We start from the raw sequence: 12,536 nt of genomic DNA, 5'->3' as shown, positions 1-12,536 counted from the left end.
CTTTTTTCCTAGCTGCTTGCAATATTTTTTCCTTAGTTTGGTAGTTCTGTAGCTTAACCACAATATTTCATGGAGTTCTTTTTTTAGGGTCTTTTTCAGAAGGTGTTCGATGAATTCTTTCAATGCCTATTTTCCCTTATGTTTCTATTATCTCTGGACAATTCTCTTTGATGATTTCCTGTAAAATAGAATCTCGGCTCCTTTTTTGATCATAGTTTTCAGAAAGTCTAATGATCCTCGGATTATCTCTCCTAGATCTATTTTCCAGGTCTATAGATTTTCCCAGTAAGTATTTGACATTATTCTCCAGCTTTTCTTTTTCTTTTTCTTTCTTTCTTTCTTTCTTTCTTTCTTTCTTTCTTTCTTTCTTTCTTTCTTTCTTTCTTTCTTTCTTTCTTTCTTTCTTTCTTTCTTTCTTTCTTTCTTTCTTTTTTTTTTGTTTGTTTTGTTTTTCTGATTCTTGGTTTCTCAATTAATCATTCATTTCTATTTGTTCAGTCCCGATTCCTGATTTTAAATGAGTTATTTTCTTTATTCACATTTTTTAGTTCTTTTTGTATATGCCCAATTGAGTTTTTAAATAAATTATTTTGCTCTGTTGCATTATTTTCCATTTCACTAATTTTTTTTTTTGGTGAGTTATTTTCTCTTTCCAATTCAGAAATCCTACTTTCCTGTGATTTTTTAACCTTTTCTAATTCACAAATTGGGTTTCCCTGCACCTCCTGGGAATTCTTTATTTTTTTTTTCCAACTCAAATTTCAGGACGTTGTTATTCTCTATCATAGCTTCTCTTCCCTTTCCCCATTTTTTGCTCTTTCCTTTTTTCTAATCAGATTTACCAAAGATTTATCTATTTTATTGTTTTTTTTTCATAAAACCAACTCTTAATTTTATTTATTAATTGAATAGTTTTTTACTTTCAATTTTATCAATTTCTCCTTTTAATTTTAGAATTTCAAGTTTAATATTTTATTGGGGGCTTTTAATTTGCTCTTTTTCTAGCTTTTTAAGTTGCAAGCCCAATTCATTGATCTTTTCTTTTCTCTATTTTATTCAACAAGTCTCTAAAGATATAATATTTACCCTTATTACTGGCTTGCATCCCACAAATTTTGGTATGTTGTCTCATTGTTGTCATTCTCTTGGGTGGAATTATTAATTACGTCTATGATTTGCTGTTTCACCCAATCATTCTTTAGGATGAGATTATTTAGTTTCCAATTATTTTTTGGTCTATTCACTCCTATCTTTTTTATAGTATTTAATTTTTATTGCATCATGATCTGAAAGAATGCATTTATTATTTCTACCTCTCTCATTTAATTTTGAGATCTTTATGTCCTAATATATGGTCAATTTTTGTATAGGTTCCATGAACTGCTGAGAAGAAAGTATACTCCTTTCTTTCACCATTCAGTTTTCTTGAAAGATCTAGCATACCTAATTTTCCTAATATTTGATTTACCTCTTTAATTTCTTTCTCATTTGTTTTGTGGTTTGATTTATCTAATTCTGAGAGTGCAGGGTTGAGTTCTCCCACTATTATGGGTTTTGCTGTCTATTTCTTCTTGCATCTCTCTTAACTTCTCCTTTAGGAAGTTAGATACTATACCACTTGGTGCATATATATTTAGTATTGATATTGCTTCATTGTCTATGCTACCCTTTAGCAAGTTAGTTTTCTTCCTTATCTCTTTTAATTAGATCAATTTTTGCTTTTGCTTGATCTGAGATAAGGATGGCTACCCTAACTTTTTTGACTTCACCTGAAACATAATAGATTCTGCTCCAGCCTTTTACCTTTACTCTGTATATATCACCCTGCTTTAAATGTATTTCCTGTACAAAACATATTGTAGCGTTCTGACTTTTGATTCAGTATGCTATCTGCCTCTTGTTTATGGGGGACTTCATGCCATTCACATTTATGGTTAAAATCAGTAATTCTGTATTTCCTGCAATCTTCTTATCCCCATATTATGCTCTTTTTCTTTCCTTCCTTACCCCCTTCCCTCTTACTAAACTTATGGGCACCACTTGCCTCACACCTCTTTGGGCCAAATTTGATGAGCATAATATTCATACCATGTTCCTTCCTTTCCCTAAATTCCCTTAGATATGATAGGTTTCTTTTTCCTCTTTGTGGAATGTTGTTTCCCTCTTTTTATCTCCCATTTTCCCTTTTTCTGATATGATTCCTTTTCCACTTCTACTTCCTTTTTTTATATGCTGTCAGTAAAATCAAATTATCCATGCACTCTTTATGTATATCCATAACAGAAATACAGTTCTCAAGAGTTCTTTTTACCTTTTTCTGCTTCTCTTGAGTCCTATAGTTTGAGGTCAATTTTTTTGTTTAGCTCTATTTTTTTCATAAGAAACAAATGGAATTCATTTCTTTCATTAAATGTTCATCTTCTTCCCTTGAAGAAAATGCTCAGCTTAGCTGGGTAGTTTATTTTTGGCTGAATTCCAAGTTCTTTTGCCTTTCTGGATATCAGATTCCAGGCCCTTTGATTCTTTAATGGGGAAACAGCTAGATCCCGAGAAATCTATTTTTTTCTGGCTGCTTGTGATAATTTTTTCCTTAGTCTGATAGTTCTGAAAATTAGCCACAATATTCACTGGAGTATTTATTTTAAGGTTTCTTTCAGAAAATGTTCAATGAATTCTCTCACTGACTATTTTACCTTCTGATTCTATTATATCTGTGCAGTTCTCTTTGATGATTTCATGTAAAATAATATTCTAGGCTCTTTTTTTCATCATAATTTTCAGGAAGTCCAATAATCCTCATATTATCTCTCTTAGATCTATTTTCCAGCTCTGTTCTTTTTCCAAGTAAATATTTAACATTTTTTTCTATTTTTTTTTTTTTTTTTTTTTTGGTTTTGCTTGACTGATTCTTGGTGTCTCAATGAATCAGTCATTTCTATTTGTTCAGTTCTGATTTTTAATGAGTTATTTTCTTCATTAGTTTTTTAATTTCTTTTTGAATATGTCCAATTGATTTTTAAATGAGTTGTTTTTTTCTATGGAACTTTTTTTTTCCAATTCACTGATTTTTTTTATTGTTATTTTCTTTTCCAATCCACAAATCCTACTTTCCTGGGAGTTCTTTGTCTTTTTTACTTCACAAATTCTGTTTCCCTGGGAGTTCTTTACCTTTTCCAATTCACATTTCAGAAAGTTGCTTTTTTTCCTACTTTATCAAATTTTTCTTTTAGTGAGTTGTATGCCTTTTCTATACTCTCTTGCAGAGCTTATCTTTCCTTTCCCCATTTTTCTTCTAGCTCTCTTTTAAGATTTTTTATAATTTCTTCTAGGAGAACCTTGTGTGATGGGAACCAAATTGAATCCCCTTTTGGGGTTTTGTCTGGAGACTGTCTGCTATTAGTCTTCTTGGGATTGAAAACCTGCTCTTTTTCTGTATAGAAATTATTGATGGTTAGTGATAGCTTTTGCTTGACTTTTTTACTCATTTTTTAAAAAGCCCATTACTAGCTTCCTCTGAAGAGCAGGGATAGATTTATGGACAGTACCTGTCCAGCAAACGGGCTTCTAAGAGTGGTCAAGCTACAAAAGTGCCCTGGGAAAAGCCCTGTAGCAGAAGTGTTTCTGCCCTGAGAAGCACTGCCATGCTGTGGAATTTCTACTGCCCCAGGTAGAGCCACCCCCCCAGATTTGTGGCTGCTTCAGGCAGAACCCCACTTCTATGCAGATTTGTGGCTGCCCTGGCAAAAGCCCCGAAGTGAAGAATGTGGCTGCACAACTATGCTGTGGTCTGTGCTGAGTCCCTTCTGGTGCTGGGTGGGTATTTCCAGATCCTGTTAGATTCTGGTATTTTTTTGGAGTACACTCTGCCTTTGGCATTTTTGTAATTCCTCTGCTGATCTACTGCTTTGCAACTGAAGCAGAGCAGCCAAACTGTGGTAGAGTCCTCCCTGCAAATTCTCCACCCTTGGAGACTGCCTCTCCCCCCCCCCCCCCCCAATGCTTTGCTCAGCATGCACTAATCTCTGTATTCTGCCTCCCTGCCTCTGCTGACCTGCCCCCTGCCCCCTCCGCCTTTTCTGGTGACCTTCCAGATTATCTTCCACTGGTAATTTGTTGTATTCTCAGAATTCATGGGAATTTACCAGTCAAGCATTATTTCTGAGGCTGAATTTGGTAATTAGTAGTGAGGGTAGAAGGGAGCTCAGAATGCAGAATGTGTCTTCTCAGCCATCTTGGCTCTGCCCCTGGGCACTTGTTAAAAAAAATGAATATTTTAAAAAACAAATCACAATGCAAACATTAACCTGATTCAAACTCTCCATTCAGTGAGATGATGGGGAATATTTGTAGGAAAGAGTAGTCATATAGTCACAAAAACATCCTGGAAAGATACATAGTTGAGAAAAACTCACAAATCTAAAACTGTACTTTCATGTCTTCTTTTTAGAATCTGTCTATAGAGATCCTTGTAGTTTCTGTGTTAAATAAATTGCTTTTACTGCTAAACAAAGTTGATCCATATTTTTCCTTGACTAAAACCTCAGTGGGAACATCTCAACCAAACTACTTGATTTTATAAATTACTTCTCTGACTGTTTTCAAAATGGACCTCTGCTCAGTTGTTCTTACTCATCAACAGCAAATACAGTGTCTATTACTCTCTAGGAGGAAAATCATATGGCAAAAATCTGTTTCAGGAAGATTATTTTATGAGGAATGTGGAGAACAGATTGAAGAGGGGATATTCTAGATCTAAATTTGGGACAACTTGTTCTCCCTTTCTGATTATATTTTCTAACCAGTGAATTGGGGATAAATCATTTTCTGAATGTGGTGAAGAGTGAATTAACAGGATCTCAGAGTTGGAAAGACACTCAGAAGACATCTTCCCCAGGTACATTTGAGATTATTGTTCTTATTCCCATATTACAAAAATTATCTTCCTGGTCACTAATTTTATCTGTCTTTTCCTATATCCACTCCCTAAAGTAATCTTTGTATTAAACAAGATATATTTAATTTTAAATTATTTGTCATGTTCTTTCATTTTTTCTCTTCCAGTTATAAATCATTATCAACTTGATTTTCTTTTCTCCCTTCAACAAAGCTTAAACAGAAAAGTAGATTACTAAGGCTCAGTATCCCTGGCCCTTGATCCTAATCACCACCTAGTTGAATCTAGGAATTGTACAATCCTTTTGTAAGTCATTATTATCTCTCTTGCTTTCTCTATTCTCCATTACTTGGTCATTGGCTACTTAGTAGAAAACTATCTTCAACTCTCAAATCCTACCTTCTGTTTCCTGTTCTTTCTTCTTAATCCTGCAGAAGCATATCCCATCTATGTCTCTCTCCAACTCTGCCCACTTTATTCACTGTGTTCTCTGGATTTTCTATTCCTTAATATATGGATAATTTTTCCTTGATTTTGAGCTCTTTCTACCATAGTCATTCCGAACACTTGCTTTTATGGAAAGCTGGATTCGCCTTTGGCATTACATCCCTGACATACAATCCTCTCTAGTACTAAAACTTCTTTTACTTCAGGTCTCTAACATACTGATCCTAGAAATGGAATCACAACAGCATTTTGTTCATCAACTGGAAATTAGTATGGCAGAAATTAGATATGGATCCATACTTAACACCATATACCAAGATAAGATAAAAATGGGTCCACAATTTAGACATAAAGAATGAGACCATAAATAGATTAGAGGAACAGAGGATAGTCTACCTCTCAGACCTGTGGAGGAGGAAGGAATTTATGACCAGAGGAAAACTAGAGATCGTTATTGATCACAAAATAGAAGATTTTGATTACATCAAACTAAAAGGTTTCTATACAAGCAAAACTAATGCAAACAAGATTAGAAGGGAAATAACAAATTGGGAAAATATTTTTACAGCTAAAGGTTCTGATAAAGGCCTCATTTCCAAAATATATAGCATATATATAGATCATGAAAGGGTAAATATAAAGAAAATGGAGGTGTCAAATGTTCATAGATAAGGGAAGTCTTCTCATATGAGATGAAAGGCAGTTCAGACATTCATTGAAAACAATAATGGAATCTAAAATGGATTTAATATATAATAAGTTTAGTTTTGTAGGGTGAAAAGAACATTATTCTACATCCTAGTGTAGTCTCTACTACCACCTATTGATGTAATAACCTACTTGTTTCTTTGACTCAGAATCTTTATAGCTTTTTCATCTGGAGCCACTTAAGCTAGATTTATGGGTTATTATCATTGTCCACTGAGGATTTATGTCCAAAGGAAGAAGTCCTATGTCAGTAGTTCACTAGCTCATTTGGAAGCTATTCTTATTGATGGTCCTCTCTCTCTAAATAACAATAGTAATGATAACCATAGTGATATACTATTTTTAAAATGTTCAAAGTGATTTACAAAAAATCTTTTGAACCTTACAGCAACTCTGGGAGTTAGGTAACATAGCTATTCTTATTTCATATGTGAACAAACTATTCCTCATGGAGATTAAGTCCTTTGGCCATAGAAATACCAATTGTATATATTAAAGATTGGATTTAAACCCAAATTTTCTTTTACCAAGTAACATACTATATCTATTAGACTACATTGCCTCATAATTAAAGTTTTACAGAAAAGCCAATTATTCCTAGTGACATCTCTTTTTTCTATTAATAATACATTGTCTTATTTCAAGTTTGTTCAACTCAATTGCAAAGTAGTCAAGGTTCCACATTGTCACTAAATTCTGTAGTCTTGCCTTTTTGATGATGTAGAATGGGCAAATTTTTCATCTTATGTCATGGGGAGACAATCCCATTCTTGTCAACCATTGTGAGATCACTAGCTTGTATATAATTTACAATGAAGGGTCAATCTCTGAGTAAGCCATGGACTATGACACATCTGAGGTATTTATTTTTTTGTCAGTCTACTGATCATAAGGTAACAGTTCAATTAGCAAATAAGAATTTAAGAAGTGTTTACCATTATAAGACACTGTGCTAAATGTTGAAGATACAAAGAAAGACAAAATATGGTCTCTTTTCTTCAGAAACTTACAGTTTGATGGGGTAAACAAAATGCAAATGGATTTTTATTTTCAAGATATGAAAAGCATTAAGAGAGATCAAGGAAGACTTCTAGAAGATAGATTTTAGCTGGCTCTTGAAGAAAGCTAAGGAAGCCAGGTAGTGAAATTGAGGAAGGAAATTATTCTAGCATTAGGAACAGCTAGTGAAAGTGAAATAATTCACATTTAGTTTATCATCTGAAATAGATGGTTTTAAATAAGGATAATGAGATTCATATTATATAGAAGGAAATTCTCAATTGGGACTAGATTTCAGCCATGGACACTTTAATATAAGTTTTAGAGTAAATTTCTTTTTATTCAGAGCACCTTAAAAGTAAAACAACAACAACAACAACAACAACAACAACAACAACAACAACAACAACAACAACAACAACAAACAAACAAATAAAAAAAAAAAAACAGAGAGAGAGAAAGTACCAAGAGAAAATGAATGAAAATGAACAAGAAATAAAAAAGAACATTGAGCATGGAAATCTACTATAGAGACAGGGCAGACCAAAACACCAACTCAGATGAGGACAGAATGTCCACAGAAGAAATCTCAAAGAGTGAGTTAAACTGGTCTCAAGCCCAAGGAGGCTTCTTGGAAATGTTCATTAAAAACTTCAAAAGGGAAATGAGAGAGGTAGAAGAAAAAACGACAAAAGAAATGAGAAGAATGCATGAGAGTCCATAGTTTGAAAAAGTAAGGGAAAAAATTGTCTGAAGAAAACAACTCCTTAAAAGTGAAATAAACCAAATGGGAAAAGAGATCCAAAAGATAACTGAAGAAAATCACATATTAAAAAAGTAGAACCAGATAAATGGAAGGTAATGACTTTGTGAGACAAGAAGAATAAAGCAAACAAATTATAAAGAATGAAAAATGAAAGAAAATGTGAAATACTTTATTGGCAAAAAGTATCGACCTGGAAAATAGATCCAGAAGAGACAATTTAAAATGTATTGGCCTACCTGAAGACCATGACAAAAAAAGAGTCTGGGGAGTATTCTACAAGAGGTCATTAAGGAAAACTGCCCCAATATTCTAGAAAGAGAGGGGGAAATACTCATTGAAAAAATCCATCAATCACCTCTGCAAAGAGATCCCACAAGGAAAACCCTAAAGAACATTGCTGCAAAACTCCAAAATGATAATCTCAAAAAAATACTGCAACCTGCCAGAAAAAAAAAAATCAATATCAAGGAACAAGAATCAGGATTATCCAGGATCTGGCAGTTTCTACAATAAAGGAACTCAGGACCTGGAATATCATATTCCAGAAGGCAAAGGACTTGGAGTTACAACTAAGAATTAACTACCCAGCCATATTCATCATCATCTTTCAGAGAAGACAATGGATCTTCAATGAAGTGAGAGACTTTCAACATTTCTATTGAAAAAAAAACAGAACTAAACAGGAAATTTAATCTACAAAAACAGTGCTCAAAGAATTATAAAAAATAAACAGGGGAAAATACATTTAATGATTAAACTGTAAATTTAACCACAATATAAACAAGAAAGAAACTGTGGAGGTTAATAAGATCCTAGAAAAATTAGATATGATAGACTTCTGAAGAAAATTGAATAGAACCAGACCAGAAAGAAATACTTCTTTGTCTCAATAGTACATGGTACCTAAATTGACCATGGATTAGGGAGTGAAAATCTCACAATCAAATGCAATGCAAAAAAGGCAGAAGTAGTAAATGCTTCTTTTTCAGATCATAATACAATAAAAATCACATTCAATAAAAGGCCAGGGAAAGATAGATTAAAAACCAATTGGATATCAAATAATTCTAATTTAAAAAACAAATGGGTCAAACAAAAAAATCACTGAAACAATCCATAATTTTATCCAAGAAAATGAAAATAATTACCCAATATACCAAAACCTATGTGAGGTGGCCAAAGCAGTTCTAAAGGGAAATTTAGTAAGAAGAAATCAATGAATTTGGTATGCAATGAAAAAAACGTTAGAAACAGAACAAATTTAAAAAAAAAAAAACAATTAAATACCAAATTAGAGATTTTGAAACTCAAAGGAGAGATTAATAAAATAAAAACCAAGAAGACTAAGAGTTGGTTTTATGAAAGTTATAACAAAATATATAAAGTCTGATTACTTTGATCAAAGGAAAGGAAAAAAAAACAACAAATGAGCATCAAAAATGAAAGGGGGAATCCACTTCCAATGAAAAAGAAATTAAAGAAATAATTAGGAGATATTTTGTTCAGCTCCATGGAAACAAGTCTGACAATCTAATTAAAATTTATAAATATTTACAAAAATATAAACTGCCTAGGTTAACAGAAGAGAAAATAAATTCCTTAAATAATATCATTTTAGAAAAAGAAATTGAACAAATCATCAATGAAATTTCTAAGAAAAAAATATCCTCAGGGCCAGATGGATTCACAAATAAATTCTATCAAACATTGAAAGAACAATTCTATGTAAATCACCTATGTAAAACTAGGTAATAAAGGAGTACTTCCAAATTCCTTCTATGACACAAATATGGTGTTGATACCTAAACCAAAAAGAGCCAAAACAGAGAAAGAGAATTACAGACTAATCTCTTAACGAATAGTGATGCAAACATTATAAATAAAATATTAGCAAAGAGATTACAGCAACTTATCAGCCAGATAATACACTATTATTTTTAATAGGTTTTATTTACCAGATATATTCATGGGTAATTTTACAACATTGACAATTGCCAAACCTTTTGTTCTAATTTTTCCCCTCCTTCCCCCCCACCAGATGGCAGATTGACCAATACATATTCAATATGTAAAAGTATAAATTAAATACAATATATGTATACATGACCAAACAGTTGTTTTGCTGTACAAAAAGAATTGGACTTTGAAGTAGTGTAAAATTAGCCTGTGAAGGAAATCCAAAATGCAGACAGACAAGATTAGAGGGATTAGGAATTCTATGTAATGGTTCATAGTCATCTCCCAGAATTCTTTTGCTGGGTGTAGCTGATTCAGTTCATTACTGCTCTATTGGAACTGAATTGGTTTATCTCATTGTTGAAAAGGGCCACATCCATCAGAATTGATCATCATATAGTACTGTTGTTGAAATATACAACGATCTCCTAGTCCTACTCATTTCACTCACCATCAGTTCATGTAAGTCTCTCCAGGCCTTTTTGAAATCATCCTGTTGGTCATTTCTTACAGAACAATAATATTCCATAATATTCATATACCACAATTTATTCAACCATTCTCCAATTTATGGGCAACCACGTAGTTTCCAGTTTCTGGCCACAATAATACACTATTGTTAAGTGGGATTCATACCAGGACTGCAGGGCTGGTTCAATATTAGGAAAAGTATTACCATAATCAACCATATCAATATTAAAACCAAAAGAAAGCATACAATAGTTTTGATAGATGCAGAAAAAGTTTTTGATGAAATATAGCACTCATTCCTATTAAAAACACACAAAACATAGGGATTAAGGGAGCTTTCCTTAAAATAATAAGTAGTATCTATTTAACCTACCACAAGCATTATTTTTAATGGAGACAAGTTGGATGCATTCCCAATAAGATCAGGGGTGAAACAAGGATGGCCATTATAATCATTATTATTCAACACTGTACTTGAAATGTGGCTTTAGCAAAAAGAAAAGAAAAAGAAATTAAAGGAATTAGAATAGGCTATAAAGAATAAAAGTATCACTTTTTGTAGATGATATGATAATATACTTAGAGACTTCTAGAAAATCATCCAAAAAACTAATGGAAACAATTCACAGGTTTAGTAAAGTTGCAGAATATAAAATAAACCCCTACAATCATCAGCATTTCTATATATCAGTAACAAAGCCCATCAGGAAGAGATAGAAGAGAAGTGCCACTTCAAATTACTCTAGATATAATAAAATACATGAGGGTCTACTTGCCAAGACAAACCAAAGAACTATATGAACTCAATTACAAAACATCACTCACACAAAGAAAATCAATATAAACAATTTGAAAAATAACAATTGTTCATGACTAGGTCAAGCTAATAAAATAAAAATGATAATGCTGCTTAAATTTCTCTACTTATTCAGTACCATACCAATCAAACTGCCAAAAATATTGTATAGAGCTAGAAAAATAATAATAAAATTCATCTGGAAAACCAAAAGGTCAAGAATATCTAGGGAATTAAGGGGAAAAATTAACAAGGATGCTGGCTGAGCAGTACCAAACTTAAAACTATATTATAAAGAAGTAGGCATCAAAACTGTTTGTTATGACTAAGAAATAGTGGAGGATCAATGGAATAGATTGTATACACATGACAATCAAGGCCTATAGTAATCTAGTATTTGAAAATCATTCTTTGCAGATAATATGATGATATTCTAGAGACTTCTAGAAAATCATCCAAAAATCTACTGGAAACAATTCACAGCTTTAGGAAAGTTGCAGGAAATAAAATAAACCCACACAAATTATAGTCAGCCAGTATTTCTGATAAAGTTCTCATTTCCAAATTATATAAAGAATGTACATCATTCCTCAATTGATAAATGGTCAAAGGATATGGGCAGACAAGTTTAAGATGATGAAATTAAAATCATTTATAGTTATATGAAAAATTCTCTAAATCACTATTGATTAGACAAATGCAAATTAAAACAACTTTGAAATACTGCTTACTTCACATCTTTCAAATCGGCTAAGATGACAGGAAAGGATAATGATAAATGTTGGAAGGGATGTGGGAAAACTGGGTCACTAATATATTATTGATGAAATTGAGAAATAATCCAAGATTCTGGAGAACAATCTAGAACTATGTCTAAAGGGCTTTAAAACTGTACCTACCCTTTGACCTAGCAGTGCCATAACTGGCTCTGTATCCCAAAGAAATCATAAAGGAGGGAGAAGGAATCACAGGTGCAAAAATTGTTTGTAGTAGCTTTTTGTGTGTGTGTGATAGCAAAGAACTGGAAAAAGAGTGAATGCCCATCAATTGGAGAATGGCAGAACAAACTGGGGTATATGAAAATAATGGAATATTATTGTTTTATAAAAAATAATGAACTAGCTCATTATGGAAAGGTTTGGATAAATTTACATAAACTGATGCTTAGTGAAACAAGCAGAACAGGTATACATAGTACACAATAACAGCAAGAATGTGCAATGATTATGTAAGACTTGGCTCTTTTCAGTCATTCAATGATCTAAAAGAATCACAATAGATTTTTGGGATTCTGTACAAAGTTTTGGACAGAAAATGCCATCTCCAACCAGAGAAAGAACTAAGGTGAATGAATGTAAATAAACACATCCTATGTTCACTTCTTTTTTCTATTTTTTTATCTCTCCCCTGGTTTTTCTTGTTTGCTCTGATTTTTTTCTCCAACATAATTCACAAATCAATATTATTAAAATAAATAAACTAAAAAAGAACTTATCAAC

The sequence above is a fragment of the Sminthopsis crassicaudata genome, chromosome 5 (genome assembly GCF_048593235.1).
Source record: "Sminthopsis crassicaudata isolate SCR6 chromosome 5, ASM4859323v1, whole genome shotgun sequence".
NCBI lineage: Eukaryota > Metazoa > Chordata > Mammalia > Dasyuromorphia > Dasyuridae > Sminthopsis > Sminthopsis crassicaudata.
Note: the sequence above shows the minus strand (reverse complement) of the source record.